The following is a 17924-nucleotide window of genomic DNA, read 5'->3' as shown; positions in this document are numbered from 1 at the left end:
TTTCACTCAACCACAGTCAGGGCAAATTTGTCGTAGATTGAGTAAATTATCAGGAAGAGCTTGCAGCAAACTCTTCCAAGTTTGTGGCCTTAGTTGCCAGTCTCTTATTTCAATTATCTGGATGTGTTTAAGCAGGTTGATGGAAGTAACTGCTGCAAGCCCTGGTAATATTTTGCGGACTATCAAAATTATAAATTACCTCTCCACCTTCATGTTTTCATATTATTTGGTTTAGCTGCAGTGTATATCAATTCCGAGTTGACTTAATTTTATTCCCCTTTTGTCCCCTTCCACTATGAGATGGCTAAAAAGTCCTCTCCCATGACCCTTGCCTGCTCTGCTTCTCTGTTATCATATGAGCTCACCCCCATGATGCCACAAGGACCTGACATTGTGACATCACTAGGAACTCCTCCTCCAAGTTTTGGATTGTGACCCTAAAGTCTCTGAAAATGGAATACTGCTGACTTTGTAAGCCCATAACTAGCAAGCTCCATTTTTATAACAAAAGTCATATGCTCCTTAATAAGCAAAGTTGACAACAATATCTTTCTGGCATAGTTATCACTGAAATATCTAGTAGTTTCCTCTGGCCAAATCTAAACTCAGTACATTATAAATTTAATTCACTTTGCATTGAAACAATGCATTCTCAAGGTCAGCCATGCCATAATATATAAATCATGTTAACGTTTTTTTTAATAATCAGCACAGAATCTGAAACTTACAGCATCTTAATTATGTTTAAAGAACTATTTTGGTTCCCATTTTTTCAGGACATAGCTACAGAGTGACCTATTGATTACAATAATAAAATAATATCCCGTTTCACCATTGATCACACCAGCAAGACAGTTGGATGAAATGCTTGCTTCTAATTGCTTAGTTTGTAAAATATGTTGTGCCAAATGAGAATAACAAAAACAGATGTATCCTGTCAGGCTAAAGAGGAAAATTTGAATAACATGTTCACCCAAGAGAGGATTGGTTAGTATAGGGATGTAATCATTAAAGATTTCATTTTCTTCTTCATGAAGTACAGTTAGAATTGTCTTTGGAAATTGCCCTTAGACTTTACCACTTAATGATCTCACAGTAGGAAGAATATTTTGTAATTGGCAATCTGATTTGTGTCAGAAGGACACAAAGAGAGGGCAGGTAGCTCTTTGGTATTAATTTTTCATCTCAGTCATTGAAAGTTGCTGCATATGAAGACTAGAAGGAACTTATGAATGGCTTTTTCTTCCTAAACAATTTGATCTTCAGCATACCCAGTTCTAAATAAATAGCATTAAATTTGTTGGGGATTTCTTCAAGGTAAAAGTGTTTAGGATGACACTACAATCCTGTTAGCTAGCCAATTAGCTAATTAGTGCTGAAGGTCTTTGCTGAATAAAGCATTCATGAGGCTGTTCTTTTTACTGGCTTTTGACATGGTTGTCATCATGGTTTCTGTTTCTGTGGTCCATATTGACTTCAATCTATTCTGTCGAGAACTGCAAACATGTATCAGAGAAGGGAGAGAAAAGCCTACCACAGTGGTTCAATACCAAGATTTCATCCATAATGCAGAAGTGTTGTAGTCTAGTAGTTTTTTTTGCTGGCTAATTTGTGTAACTAGCAAGGTATACCAGTGTTAACAAAAGTTTTATTGGCACACTTCAGTTACTTCAGTTTAAGGACAAAGAAGTCTTAAACCAAAGGCTGGCTCATTTTTAATCTATGACCTCTAACTTTTGGCTTTACTTCAGAGACAATGGATTCTTGAAGGTTTCAAATACTACTACTACAATAATTCAGCATGACTGATGTTCTATAAACGTATATTATATTACTCTATACTTTGGGATGTGACCATGACCCTTTTCAATTATTTTTATGACAAGCAGCATTCTCATATTTCACAGCTTCACAGAACTATGGAACAGTCTTTTGCAAAGAGGTATCATGCAATGATACAGTGCCTCATTGCATGATGTCAGTCACAATAAGCAAGTACAAGATATTAAACGCAATTCTGCAACGTAACACAACTATGATCATTTGTTTGCCAAGAACTGGGATCAGAGGACTTATTAAATTGTCTAGCAGAAATAGCTCTGATTCGAATTCCAGTGTATGCCAAAATATTGCTATCATTAATTATATGAATGCCCATTTCAGATTCATGCATCAAATTTATATGCTGATCCCTTGAACAGCCTGATATGAATTAGCTCTACGGTACATTATTTGAATGCTATATTTCTGAATATTAGCTTTGGCATACCCTGCAACATTACCCAGATGAATAGTGACATTCATTCATTCATTCATTCATTCATTCATTCATTCATTCATTCATTCATTCATTCATTCATTCATATTTATTTATTTATTTATTTATTTATTTATTTATTTATTTATTTATTTATTTATTTATTTATTTATTTGCTGCATAGTTTATTTTCTTCAGAGGTGAGCACATGATTGTTCTCCAGCCAGACTCACAACAAACCTGTGAGGTAGTTAGGCTGATAGTAAGTAGCTGGACAAAGAAAACACAGTAAGCTTCATGGCCTTGATTCTAATCCACATTTTAAATTATTGCAACATACTATCTTGAAACTTCTCTTCTCCCATATTAAGGGTCAGAATCTAGCCCTCACTTAGCTACTCTTCTACATTGCTGAAGACCATACTCTATTTGGAGTTTGCTGAATCCAAAACAGTGTGTCCTGTTCCCTGAAAATTGATTGGTCACTAACCCGTGCAAGTTTATTTCCATTAAAATACATTTTGAACTACACTAGAGTGGCCTATTTTATATCATATACTTTTGGATTGAGATATGAAATAAGGGCATGTTTATCCTAAGACAGTGTTTCCAGACTTGAGGGATGTGACACCCAAGGGGGTGACAATGTGTTTTTCAGGATGTGTGTGTCACCGGTCACCTTCTGCATGGTATAGCCCATGATAATTAATTTCTTCTTGACTTGGAGTAGGATATTAAAGTAAGTATGTATCAATATGTATGAGAAACTGGTCCTTTGGGGAAGAAAGAACCCTCTTCTTTCTGAGAAGAGATGATTTTGCTCCATTCAAAATGACTTTTTATGAAAACATGGCAGGTGGTGGTGGTCCCAGGTTACTCTGAATATTTTAAAAGAGGGATTGTGACTCAAAAAAGATTGGGAACCACTAGCCTAAAAAGGGATCTACAAAAAAATGTGAAATAAACTGGAGGAAACAAAATATATTCAGGCTATGGCCCTAAAAAATATACTGTTGGGCTGCTTTTCTAAAAATATAAACCACAAAATGGTAGTCACACAGGCAGTACAATACAAACTCAAAGGTAATGTATACATGCTAAAAATTCCAGCTTGTTCTAGGACTACTCTGTTTGGAAATTAGTCCTGCCAGGTGATACCAAAAATGTGTTGGAGACAACCCATATGGAACGTGTTCAACTTCCTCTCTTGCCATGCACAAAGGGTCCGGGACTCACTGCAGTACAAGAGTGTGCTCAAGACACAGGCTCTATAGATCTGGATCTTGGTATATGCCGTCAACTTCTTATTAAGCATACAGTACTTTCTTTGTGAGTCTACAGAACATGGTAGCTGCTTTGCCAATGCATTTATCCAGCTTGACATCTAGGGAGAGTGCCAGAGATTGTTGAGCCAAGGTACACAAAGTCATGAACAACCTCCAATTCTTGCATGGAGATGGTACTAGAGGGAGTCCAAAGACGTAGCAGGCCTTGCTAAAATGATTCACATGTTGTTGGAGGTCTTCAGCAGAGTGGGCAACAGTGGCTACATCATCAACAAAGAGGAAGTCCTGCATGCATCCACCTTGTAACAAACATGTTATCTGCCATGGGTTTCTCCAGTAGCTGTTATAGCAATCGTATTTTCTCCGTGCACGCATCCTGGTGTTTCCCCCCTAAGTTTTCCTTCCTTCCTTCCTTCCTTCCTTCCTTCCTTCCTTCCTTCCTTCCTTCCTTCCTTCCTTCCTTCCTTCCTTCCTTCCTTCCTTCCTTCCTTCCTTCCTTCCTTCCTTCCTTCCTTCCTTCCTTCCTTCCTTCCTTCCTATCTATCTATCTATCTATCTATCTATCTATCTATCTATCTATCTATCTATCTATCTATCTATCTATCTATCTATCTATCTATCTATCTATCTAATGAGTATTGCAAATATAAACTTTATAAAAATGTCTGTTTGCATATGTGTGTATCTTCTGTGCAGTTAAGTTGGAACTGAATTATAGCAACCCTAATAAGGCTTTCAAGGTAAGTGATATCACTGAGTTTCTATGGCCAAGTGAAGATTCAATCCCTCTTCTCCAGTGATATAAAAAAAGCAGATGCTACAATATGTACACCCTGAATTCTTTTTACCAGCACAAGAACAGGAGATGAAATGAAGAAGAAATGAAGAAGAATTCAAATGTCTCTTTGTAGCTAAATGAGAACAAAGCCGCAGATATATTTGTCTACTAAGCTACAACATGGAGGAGCTGGTTCCAAATATACAATCTTTAAAACCCTAAAATAGAATACCAATGCAAATACAAATATATATCCCTGCTGTGCAAGCATACTGAAATTCTGCTTATAATCCTCTATGGGAACACCATCTCCTGCCCCTCCAACTCTCCCACTCTTTCTGACTCAAAGAATCACACCCATTTCTTAGGCTTTTCCTACCTATTAGGCTGAACCAAACAGTCCCTATGTATTTATCCAGGCAGTAGCAGCAGCAACACCCATTTTGGATGTAGCAACAGGATTTCAGGCAATGCAAGACAGACAGACAGACAGACAGACAGATAGATAGATAGATAGATAGATAGATAGATAGATAGATAGATAGATAGATAGATAGATAGATAGATAGATAGATAGATAGATAGATAGATAGATAGATAGATAGATAGATAGATAGATAGATATGCTGGGGAAAATATGCCAGCAGCATATGTGAGGGTAAACTTTGGATGAATGTAAATAAGTTTTGTGCATTCAGGAGCAAATTCACTACCTAATGCTGAAACCGAATGACATGGGCATGCAACAGAATGTGTACTAAACTGACAAGAAATGGAAATAATGTAAATCATACTTGGATATGGATAGTTTTGACTCAAACATAGTTCACATGTCTTACGTGGGTGAGAGTTTTTTTATCCACAGCCGCAATTTATTCACATGAGGATATGAATATGTACCAGGGCCTTACAGATCTCGACAAGAACACATTTTCTCTGCAGTCTTCCATGGATAAAAGATGTGCAATCCTTTCCTATGTTTATGCATCTCCAGGCCTACCAGAAGTTTAGTTCTGAGGGCAATTTCACCTCATTTCAACCAAAATTATATGCTTGCATAGTTAATTCTCAATTCTGCAGCAATAGCAGCAAACATAAAATATATGTAAACAGAGGAAGTGGTCTGTTAGAGATTGGCATATGAATAAACATATTACAGTTCTCAAGTTTTGTTCTTTTTTTATTCTGGGGAATTATTTTGTTTTCCTTCATGTGACTGATTTTTTTATGTTCTTGCTATATATTTTTCTTCATTTCTGTTAATACAATGGCAAAATAAAATACCAAGTAATGCAGTACACACTGTATAAGTTCCATTTAGTTCAGTTGGACTAGTTTCTGAGTCAACCTGTAGAAAACTATACTATTAGTTAGATTAGGAGTGGGAGTCATCTGGACTGTGGCCCATGTTTAGCAAACGTGTCATGGCAAGGGGACATGGCCATCGGGGGAACTCCAGCAGATTCAGATTTAGTCTAGTTCCTGATGGTCATCACTCCTATCGCAGTTCAAATTTTTGCATTAAATTTTACAGAGGACAAAATTGTGTAGGATGATGCTGAGAGGATAACACAAACTCTCCTAATGCTATTCTTGCAATCAAGTAACAGAAAGTACTAAACCTATATCATGGAGCCCGTTTAGGAGCATCGCACTGCCCCATCTCTTTCCCAAGAATGTTATCTATCTAGGTAATCAAGTCTAATTCCATTAAAAAATCAATTTCAGTCGAGACTGCAATAGGTCCAGATACTCCATGTCCTCCAAGCAGTTATCTCACCATCACTCCTTTGCTCAAAAAATAAAAATAAAATAAAAGATCTATTCAACCACTATTAAACTAATAGAGATCCATAATTAAAATTACTTTAGCACAGGCAACAGCATCAACAAGAATGAAACCCTGTGGCTGTATTTCATACATACTACCTCTCATCTGAAGATATCAAAATGGGCAACTTAGCCAACTCATGAGAAATCAGCAGCTCATGCATATGTGGAATGGTCCTCATGGGCCTTAAAATGGGTAGAAAGTAGCTGCAAACAAACAAGAGGGCCAGATAGAAAGAAACTTCACAAAAATGAGATGGTGCTGTGACGAGACAGCAGCAGGAGGACAGAACTCTGTCCTCTGGACTGAATTCTGATCTGTTTGGGACTCCCAATCACCCTGAAGAGGTGGTGAAATGGGGGAGAAGCCTGTTGATCATGGGGGGAATGGCAGTTAGCCCTATTTGATCTGGGAAACTCCCCAATCAACCAGCAGGCGGAAACAAGCAGCTGAACTAGCTTGCTTGCAAGTTGTCAGCAGCTGGCAATGGAGAAGCAATAAATCAGCTAATTAACATCGTCATTACCACTGGGTGAGAAATATTTTTTAACTGTACTGCTTTATGACTATCCCTGGATGAAATAATCCCAACCACAGAAATAGTGTCTTCTATCCCCACCACTTATAGAGCAGCAGTGAATCTACAGAGAGGGAAGAGATGCAAAGAAAATCAATGGGACATTAATTAGACATTTAATTATACTTCAAAGAAGGAAGTTTGGTATTCCTTTGCTGTTAGAAACTTAAGAATCTTTCTCTTAAAACCATCATTAGCTAAACAAACTAGGGAACTAAACTTGTTTATGTTATGGTTACAGTTATCTACAGCTTGGCAAAAAACTTAGAATGATGACCTTGAACACTTTATGGAGGTTTGAACTTGCTTTTTTTTAGGACTGTACTGAAGTATAGATAAATTAACACTAGAAAGCCTGCCATAGTGGAACTCTTAAACTGTCCCTTCAGTTCTGAACTAGACTGGAGCACAGGCCAAGACAGAATTAATACTGGAATGCATTGCTTCTGGGGCTGGATTACAAAAGACTTCAGGCCATGAATATAAACATCGAGTGAACTATTTGGTGAGCAAGTGTCCTTGAGCTTTCAAGTGGGGAAAATCCTTTACGTCTGAGACTGGATTCAAGTTTAACCCTAAAGATGATCAATCTGTTAACATGGACCTATAGAAGCAAGTATTGATGGAATTGGACTGATTAGTTTAAGCATCTGGACAACTTCCACTTGGAATACAATTATTTGACATCTGGGACATAATGCCACAACAAGGAATTTTTTGGAATGGAACAAAATCTACCCTGTAAGCAATTTTAGAAATAGTGAGATCCCACAACAAAGAGGTGAAATTTTTCAAGGAGCAGTTAAAGAAGGACTATAATCAACAGGAGATAGGGAATAATAAGCAAGGAAATGAGAAAATGGTGAATGCCAATCAAAGGGGGGCTGGAGAAAATCAGGGGAGAAAAACTAGGACACCTAATTCTAATCCTGGAACCATGGAGAGTTTTAGGTGTGCTAGGGGAAGATAAGGCGAGAGAACCAGCAAATTTAATTTAAAAGAGCCTGGAAGATCTATTGGAGATAGAACAAGTGTAAAAAACATTCTCAGATATACAAGGGTCTGCAGAATTTTTAGAGAGGTAGAAATAAGAATTGGGAAAAGACATACAAGAGAAGAAGTTACTTAGAAAGATGAAAAGAAAAAATATTAATGTGGCTTTCAACATTGAAAGCATGTATATACTTAACTTCTGGAACTGTAAGGGGACATATCCTATATGTTAGAAAAGGGAATTAAACTGAAATAAAGAATCACTGATCAGGGTAAAGGCATAATATGGTGGTTCTTAAGGTAAATTGAAGCAAGATATAAAGTTGAGGTAAAACAAATAGTACTTAATTAACATACAGATATGATATTGATATAGTTATGATAGAAATGTGGAGATAGAGATGGCTAAACAATTATATAAAGAAAATCTGTTTAAAATGCTTTACTGTAGGTAACATCTATTATGTATTAGGAACCTATTTAGTTATTATTGGTATAAAATACAAAGTTGCTCGGTTAAGTAACCTCAAAATTATATAAATTTGAAACCAGAATTACTTTTATTAGGTATGTTATTAGAAGATTTTGAGAACATTGTATACTCTGAGAACAATATTATGATAGTAGCCAATATTGTACATTAAAATATACACATGAATGGTTTAAATGTTTAAAAAATGTATAGGTTTTGAAGGGAAACTAAGAAGATGCAAAAAACAAATAATTATAAGCAACCCATGTGACATGATGTTTAACAAGCACTAATTGAATATAGATCTATTGAAAAACTAATAAAATGTTAAAAAAGAGAAAGAAATGGTGAAAGCATGATTTTGAAACCCCAGCATGTGTATATCTAGTAGTTTTGCTCAGTTTCAAAGTCACTGCACTTCATCCAGCAACACTAAAGTTACATAAAGTTCAAATTCTCATATTTCCGAACTGGTATCTGTGCTAGTCTGTTACATCAACCCCAACAAAATATTTTGTAGCAGTTTTAATATATATATTGGGCAAAATGCTGTTCTATCACATAAAGTAATAAGGTTGGGCCCAATTCTCATCTATAAATAGAAAGCTGCTGCCACGATTCTCAGTGGTTGTACACATATACACCAAGCCAGTGTGTATGTGTGCCCCCAAGAATAGTGGATGTATCTACCAATGAGGAATTGATCAATGTAAGTGATCAGCTCTCCTAAGAGATGCTTGACCATTTGGACAGAGAGTAATTAAAAGCCTGTGATCCCTCATTAGGCTGGGCCGAGTCCTGGTAACCTCAGCCAAGGGCCGCCCCAAAACTTCTGCTTACAAGTCTGCCCTAAAAAGATACTTCAGCAACCTTAGAAAATTCCAAAAAAGAAAAACACATGAGCTATGTAGTCTTTAGACTCACTGTGCTCAATCAGGGTAGGATTCAGTAGCTAAATGTGGCCCAATTCTCCCCCCTCAGGGTAATACTAAGACAGCTATACCGTTCAAGAGGCCAATTGATTTTTATAATTATTATTTTATTTAAAAAGATATAAAGATTTACGAAATAAAGTCAGTTTAATGCATAAGCAAACATATTACCATTTTCAAGGCTTGATACAAAATATAAATGAAGCAACAATTCTCTTTAAATACAAAAACACTAAAAATCTTAAAAATCTCTAAAAAGCTCTACAGTATTAGGGTGGGCAAGAGGCATGAAGCCCCCGTTTCTCCCTAGTATCCCTACATCTCTATCAGTCCTTTGCCTGCACTGCAAAAAACCTAGAAAAACAGTAGTCCAAAAAGGTAAAAAAAAAATGAATGAATGAAAGAAAGAACAATATTGTCCATAGTAAGAGTTCCTTTTTCAAGCTTTGCTGGAAACCCACTTCTTCTTCGTCTCTCACACTGTCATCCAATCAAGGCACGAGGTCAGGTAAACAGTTCCTCCTTATCTTCTTTCTTCTCTTCTCATGGGAACAGGTGTTGTCCTTAGCACGTCTGCAGCTCCACCATAAAAAATACCCAGTCTTCTTATCTAGGAATGTTCTCTTCAGGCCTACAAGAAAACATTCCCACACCCTCTGGAAATACACTGTCAGCATACAGAAATCATTTATACAGAGAACCAATATGGAATCCATTTTACATTGTTCACTACTACACATCCCATCTTCAGTACAAGATTTAAACTACATAAACCAATCCATGACAATCAATACTTATGAATTTGCTTATGATTGGCAATATAATGTTGGTCACTGTGAGACAAACGTTTCTGGACTCCTGAAGCCCACTAAATGAGAGACGTGGAATATCATCCTGATTTTCAGATATATATGCAGTATGCTTTTTGAATGCTACTAGTGTGTACACAGTTCTTCATAAGTCTCTGCTGTTTCAATATGCACAGAAGAAGATTCAACCATCTATGCATGCATAATAAGTTCTTCCTACACTAGAGTGGGGATCTGTTCATCCTCCAGATGTTTTGGAATATAATTCAAATAATTCTTTACCATCGGCAATTCTGGCTGGACCTTTTGGAAGTACAAAGTCAAATATCTTGAGAATACTCTAAATTGAAATATTAGTGAAGCTTTTGCTCCTGTGGCATTCAATATACACATTGCATCTTTTGTGCATGCTGACTTGATAATAATATATTTAGCCTTCTCATTTTTGTTAAAAATTGTGAACAATTCTAAAAATTGCTGAAAGTATCTATCAGCTACTGATTATTCTTCCTTGCATCTCTACTTTAGTTATCTCTGGCAACGGTTAGTATTATCGGAGTTTAAAAACCCTGCTTTTTAGACATCAATTCCCAGTAACTTCTGTAGTACAAAAAGTAGTTTTCTCAAGCTTTGAGTAACATGAAATTCATGCCATAATACCATGCTGAGAATTGTTGCAGAGTGGTCAGCATCTGGATAATTTTGCTGAGTATCACTATTGTGCACCTCAACTATGGAGATATCAGGCAATGTTTATTTAGTCCACTCCTTGGAAAAGCCAATGGCTTTGGATGGAGGAGCTGGAATAGGAGACTTGTGGAATCTTGAGGAGCCAGATTTCCTCTAAACCCCAGCATCAGCAACATGGGTATCAATAATATTCATAACAATTGGAAGCCAAAGTCGAAGGATGCCAGCTGGGCTTCAATATGAGAAACTGTAGAAGACAGGAGAAAAGCACCACATTATGTCTGCCAAGTGTACTTTAGACACACTTGTCCTAGCTAGCTAGAAATGTTAAAAGGCCCTCAGTCAGAATATACCCCTCCCTAGGTGGCACCCAGTAAAGTAGAGCAAGGAGAAGCCTGAAACATTGTAGTGTTGCACATTTTATTTCATTGTACATTACTGAGGTGCAAAAGAGAAGGAAAAAAATATAGGCTTGCTGTATCAGGCATGTATTTAGTCACATCTAGTTTTTCAGGGAAAAAAGGAAACTCTGAGCCAAAATTTTGACTTTTTGACCTCTTGGAATTCATGGTGACAGACTATAAATATGCCATCATGTCAGTGGTATCTGTAGAGTAGCTTTGGAGAGAGACAAATTCAGGAACAATCAAACAACCCTTCCTGTTTCTTTTGAGCATTCAAGGAACAACAAACCCTTTGGAATGTGCTTCTAGAGGGATTTATAGCATTCCCCCACTGCATCAGTTAATCCTTAACTAAAATGCTGTGGCCAATGTCTGGTGAAGCACCAGCTTAAGTCTTTAGCATGATTGAAGGATACAGTATGTTGAAGAGCACTTTCCCTAGAAGTAGGCCTGAGGATGGATGATACAGATAACTGAAGTATTTCGCATTTATATTTCTTTTTTCTTTTCTTTCTTTCCTCAAGGACAGTTCTTGCATTAGAAATTTTAGACTGGAAACATGCTATCCATAGTGTAAGGGAAGGGAGGGCTACATATGGTTTTGGGTTTTAGTGTCTGCATGCCAAGAGCTGAAAGGGCTGGGACAGTGTGTCAAAAACCTACCAATTTTTAAAAGAAGAAATGTTTTACCCTTTAATCCTTTTTCATTATTAGAGATACTACTCTAATTAGATATACTCCATCTCCTCTAGAAAGCATACATATAGAGAAAGCAAGCATCATTTAAGCTCCGATTTAAAAGCAGAATTCCACTTCCAGTTTTGTTTATTTTGTTTTCCTACCAGCAGAGATTTATTTTATTTTATTTTCAATTTAAAAAGCATTTATCTGGCTGCTCTCCTTCTTCCTCCTCTCCTGTATAGAGGACACAGAGATTCTGTGAAAACAACATTCAGCACTTATATTTACAGTAGCCCATTGAGATTTGCAAATGGATAGAAAAATTTTAGTATTTTTCCCCAGCAGGTTGCCCATGTCCTGATCTTTCCCCTGCATATGGGCTTAAAAAAAGTTGTGGGGCAAATTTATGAAAACAACAACAACAACAACAACAACAAGTGGGAAAGGTTTAAACTATCTTTGCACTGAAACTCAATGTGGTATATAGAGGATACTGTAGATTGCTGGCGAATAATAGTAGTAATCATCATCACCACCACCACCGTGTGCCTTCAAATTAATTCTGATGTATGTGACCTCTTTTTCAGGGTTTTCCAGGTAGAGAACACTCAGAAGGGCTTTGCCATTCTCTTCTTCTGGGGGAACCTTGGGACTGTGCAACTTGCCCAAGGCCACACAGGATGGCTCTCCTAGTAGGAGGCACAGTGGAGAACTGAACTTTCAACTTCAGCTCTGCAGCCAAATTATATACCTGTAATATAGTGAGTTCTGAAGGCTTCTTCAGAGTTGTACAGTACTGGTTGAAAACCTGTTCTTTAGTTACACAGGTAGAAGACAACACTTTAACATTCACTCACTTTTAGCTGGCAATTAAAGAGTCCCCACTGGAATTCTTGAGTGCATACCAAGTCACTGGGCACCAGTGCCCCCAGCAGTCACAGTGGCAAATCTTTAATTGTTGGATGGAAGTCAGTGAATGTTACACCACTTGCATTCTGCTTGTGTAACAAAGCAGCTGGATTTCAGTTTTTGTGTAGTAAATGAGTGGTTATTCTGAGGGAATTCTGGGAGTTGTAGTCTGAGAACCCAGATCTTTATGCCTCTAATCCCTGTCTGATTATCTTTAGTTAGTATAGGATTTGAAATCTCTACAATAAGAAATAGTTGTCATTATTTAGACCAACCAGTCTCTGTCAGCAAGCCTGATGGTGGTCTCAGGGCTGGAACACAAATAACCACACCTGTTTTTGCCTAAAATTTGACCACAATTTCATTGGTTACAGCTGCCAATTGCCTGTGGCACTAGCATAAGGGGCCGATCATCATCACCCACCCCAGCAAAAGTCCTGGGGATAAGGAATGCCACCAAAAATGGTGCCTGCCACTCTGTCCAGCACCAAAGCCTCTGTCGCCGACAAAACATGTCCTCAGAAGTGAGTTAAGGACCAGCATTTCTTTTTTCCTGCTTCCAAATTTTACCATATGAAAGACCACGTGAAAAAAATAAATGAAGTCAGAATTGTAAGCATATTTCTTTTTCACGAACAACATGTTTGCAGTAAGCTTTTTACAGCAGGTTAACTGCAAAGTAGAGCAAAACTGCTTCAAACACATGTCCTGTTTAATGTGGCAAAAATACAGTCACTGACTGCTGCCTTGGATAAGAACAATGCTAACTGGCCCGTGCAGAATAGCTGGGAAGTCTCCCAGCACTGGGTGGCGAGAGACATTGTTTTTGCCTCAAGGTCAGTTCTAGTTTTTTTCATTTTTGCGGGACACTTGTTGTGCAGGCAAGGATTCTTCTGCCCTTACTCCTTTATAGGGCCTGCTTACCCAGCATGTTGATGGATGGCAGTAACAAGGGAACACATTGGAGGCAGGAACAGGGCTCTCCCTGGCCATCAAAGTCATTCTCACAGCCACTGCCACCTTATTCCCCCATTGCTCCCATCCAACCCCCCACTAGACAAGTAAGCACTGCAAAGAAGGAAGGACTCTCTCACTTGGCTCGCCACAAAGGAAACCTTACTGCTCTTTAAAATAGTGCACATTGCACGGCATCTTGTGAAGCTGTGGGAGTGTGTCTGTAAGTATCTGCAGCCTGTGCTTGAGATCGCAGTGTTTCAATTAAAATTCTGTAGTAATAACTTCTTCCCACAGCTCATGCTTCTATTTAGATATTATTACTCATTAAAGAGAGACACAGTGTGGTGCAGTAGATAGAATGATAGAGTAGGACTCAGAAGACCTCTTTCAAATTGTCATTCAGCCATGGAAACTCACTGGGGAGTGGGAATGGAAAAACCAGTCTTTTAATATCACACATACTTTGAAAATGCTATTAGTTTTGCCATAGGTTGGATGTGATTTGATGACATGTAATAAGACCCAAAAAAGTTCATGTATAACGTCAAGGAATTTAATATTTATTTGAGCTATGAATAAAGAAGTAAAATTACCATGATGTTAATTTTTGGCAGATTTTTGCCTGGCACTAAACAAGGTGATTCAAGCAAGCTTTTATTAGTGTATCATGCCAAATGTTGAACTTAATTGATATAGCTCCCGTACATCTAAAAATAAATAAAACACATGGGAAATTATGTGTCAGATGCTAGTGATATATCATGTATTTCAATAATGAATAATTAGAGGATGTCATCCTATATTAAATTATCATAAGCAAGAACATCTGTAAGTGGTAAGATGGGAGCAGTTTAATTTAAAAATGATTGGATGTCACTGGCATCAGTGTAGCACATTATTCCAGTGTCTGAGATTCAATGTCAATATGCATGACCCTTTGCCTGAAAGGTTGCGTGTGTTGAAATGTACCTAGTTACATTTCAAAGAGATACATCATTGGAAGGGCTTTGAAGTGGAAGAAATAATTCCTTTGCATTCAGAGATCTGCAGTACCAATTTCTAAGCAAAGTGGAGAGAAATGGAAGAAGATGAGATAAACATTCTATGGTCTAATCAGCCAAGGGGGTGGGAGAGGGCCAGGTTCAATAATAACGCATGCAAAGTGTTAATATGGCAGTGTTTGGTGTTAGCCATTATACAGACCTTTGAAAGACTGTTAAGTCTCTTCTTCAGGTATTTTGTCTCTTAAAGGTAGGACAGGGGGATTTTGCTCCTGTAACATTTAGTATCTTTCTAGCACATCTTTATTTATGTCTATCTCTAGTCGTGTTTACAATAATAATTTTTTCAGTTTAATGAGCCGCTGAAGTATTCTAAATCCTATGTAATAAATAACATGGGCATAGGACAATTATTTCAGAACCAAAGAAGATTTATATGAATAGAATTCTTGTCTAGCTTTTGTGGGTGTTATATGGTGTCAAGTCACCTCCAACTTATGCTGAGTGTATGAATGAGTGACCTCCAAAATGTTCTATCAGTAGCAGCCCTGCTCAGGCCGTACTAAATGAATCCTCCTCATATTTGGTCTTACTCTTTCGATACTGCCCACAGCTTTGGAATTTTTCTACACCAAACTTTGGTAAATTATTACCATGGAGGACCACTAAAACTAAAACTCATTTGGGAGCAGCAGCTGGTCATGGTAGTGGTAGTCAGAGCTAGAACCCAAACCTGTGAGAGAGCAGGAGCCAAAGCTCAGTGGAGCTACAGGATTGTGTTTTCTTTTTCTTCCTATATCATCCTCCATGAACTTAGGCCAGGCTCTGCAGGATGCTTAGTCCAGCTGTCTTCTGACTAGAAGTAGGTCTCCAGAGTTTTATACTGTAATCTTTCTCATGTTTTATGCTGTAATCTTTCCCACCCTGACCTGCAAATATGAAAGTTGAATCCTGCAGTCTTTTGTAGACACACTTCACCAGGGAGCTATAGCTCACCTGCCTTTAGCACATGGTTAACTTATTATGTGGTGCACGTTAACATTCCATAATAATCATAAATTAATTCACTGTTCCATTCATCCACATAGTGAAAAGAACATACACACATACTTGAATGTTCAAATCTGTTCCCCTCCACTTCCAGATTTCCTGATCACATGTAGAAGTGCCATAGCACTCAATATGCTGATACAAATAATCGCTTTTGTCACTCTCAAGCAATATGTGAAACGAATGTCTTATTTAATCCTCCTCTTCTTTTCTTTCTTTCTTTAGCATTTCAGTAGCTACTACAGACTCTGTTTGGGTAAAAGGTTAGACAGGGAGAAGCTAATCAACTCTCTGTTGCTGTTTTTCAGTTGATATTTGTTTGTTTTATTTATATGCCACCTTTCTCCTGATAAGGGGACCCAAGGCCGCTCACAATATTAGCCGTCCTCAAGTCATTTTCTTGCTATAAGTGGAAATGAAAGGAAGATATGAGTGAAAGAGTAGCTTGAAGAGGGCTCAGCAGCCTCTCACAGTCTGACCTTTTTTCTCAGACATAAACTGCTCTAGGCTGGTTTGGGTAAATTGTATCTATCCATTCAGTACAAAAGAATCTAATACTAGTTGTATATAGCTAAATGAGTAAAACAAATGATGATCCCACATAGGGTTGTACATCTCTCCCCCATCAAAATTTGCATCCAGAAAATTTGATGGATCCCAGATGAATGTTCTAATCTTGAGAAGGCTGTTAACTTAAAAGTCTATGAGCATCCAGACTTATACTGTCAGTCCATTATATATGCTCAACATATGGCAAGGAAAGAAGCTAAGAACCTGGAGTTGTTACTGCTTTGGAGGAAATCCCCCAGTCAGTATAGCCAATGTCTTAACAGGAGTTATCCAGATAAGTAATTTCCAAACTCCAAGACAGATTATGCCCCCTGATAATGGTGCATAACCTGTCATTGCCTCTGACCTTGATACTCTCAGCTGATCAAGTGACAAGAACCTTTACACACAGTTACCAGAATGTATAGGGCTTTCACATGACTAGGTTTTGTGGGGTTTTTTTTTTTGGGGGGTATATTCATTTGGAATTGCACAGATCGTGGCATGGCCAATGATGCAGTTCTGCCTGCCTTCTGTGTGTTTCATGAACATGTAAGAACAAACCCAATCATATTTCATAAAGTGTTGACCACTTCCAAATACAATCAGATTTTCATACAGAACTCATTTGCTGTCAGGATGAGTCTATTTCCCAGATGGGCTCAAAAGAACAAGGGTGCAGATTAAGTAATAGATATAGGAGGAAAATATTAAATAATAATTCTAATGCTTTATTCTTCTACAAAATAGAATATATATTTCAGCCCTGTTAATTCTCATTCAACTTGAATGAATTTCTATTTAATCAGCATACCATATGGCAAATGTTTCTTTATTTTTCTGAAGATAATTTGAGATGGCATTTGAATAGATGCTTCTGAACTGAAAGATCAGAGTATGCTTACCCCCACCAACCCACATGCCAAATATATTTTTAGATTTCTACTTTCCAATTGATTTGCTTCCTTATCCTTAGGAACTCTTTCTCATTGCATCAAGAATCTATTACTTAAATAATTTTATTTGATTAATCAGATTCCTTTCACTCAATAAATTAAACTCAAATAATTTGCATTTTACCAAACCCTCAATCTGAGAGCTTTTTTTAAGATGGTGAGGGAATTGTGAGTTAAATTAATATTGAGTTTCTTTTTCTGAATTACTATTCCTTTTGCTTGTAGAAGCCTAGACATTCAAAGTCTATGCACGCAGTCATTCATTTTGAAGATATGTATCCACAGTACTTAAACATCATGGCGTAGCCAGCAGCACATCCCATATGTCTGTTGTCCTCATGGAGCCCCCGTCACATGACAAATATATGAAAATGGCTTCAGAAAACAGATTTCAAATGAAGCTGTATTTCCTACAAGTAATGGATATATCCAACTGAAATTCTGACACTCTTCGCATTTGTGGAAACTTGATAAAGTTTGAAACAAGAGATGCCCACAGAAATCAAAGGTTCGAGTTGGAATTTGGAGGTCCATAACTAAGAGAAATGTATGATAATTATTTGACAAAACAAGGATAAAAATGAAATAAGGCCCATGATCAAATAGGACTTCTGGAAATTCAGTCTGGGAATGTGATGATTTTGTTTATGTTACATTTATTGTATACATATGGGCATTTTTTTTCTTATCGTAGGTGAAATGAATGGGTTGAGAAGTGAAAGCATGAAATCACTTTTAACTTATTTTGTACTGTTTTACAAATTCTAGTTCCTTTATCTCTGGCAGGAACCA

This window comes from Pogona vitticeps, chromosome 3 (assembly GCF_051106095.1).
Source record: "Pogona vitticeps strain Pit_001003342236 chromosome 3, PviZW2.1, whole genome shotgun sequence".
NCBI lineage: Eukaryota > Metazoa > Chordata > Lepidosauria > Squamata > Agamidae > Pogona > Pogona vitticeps.
The sequence above is the reverse complement of the archived record's forward strand: the minus strand, read 5'-3'. Positions refer to the sequence as shown.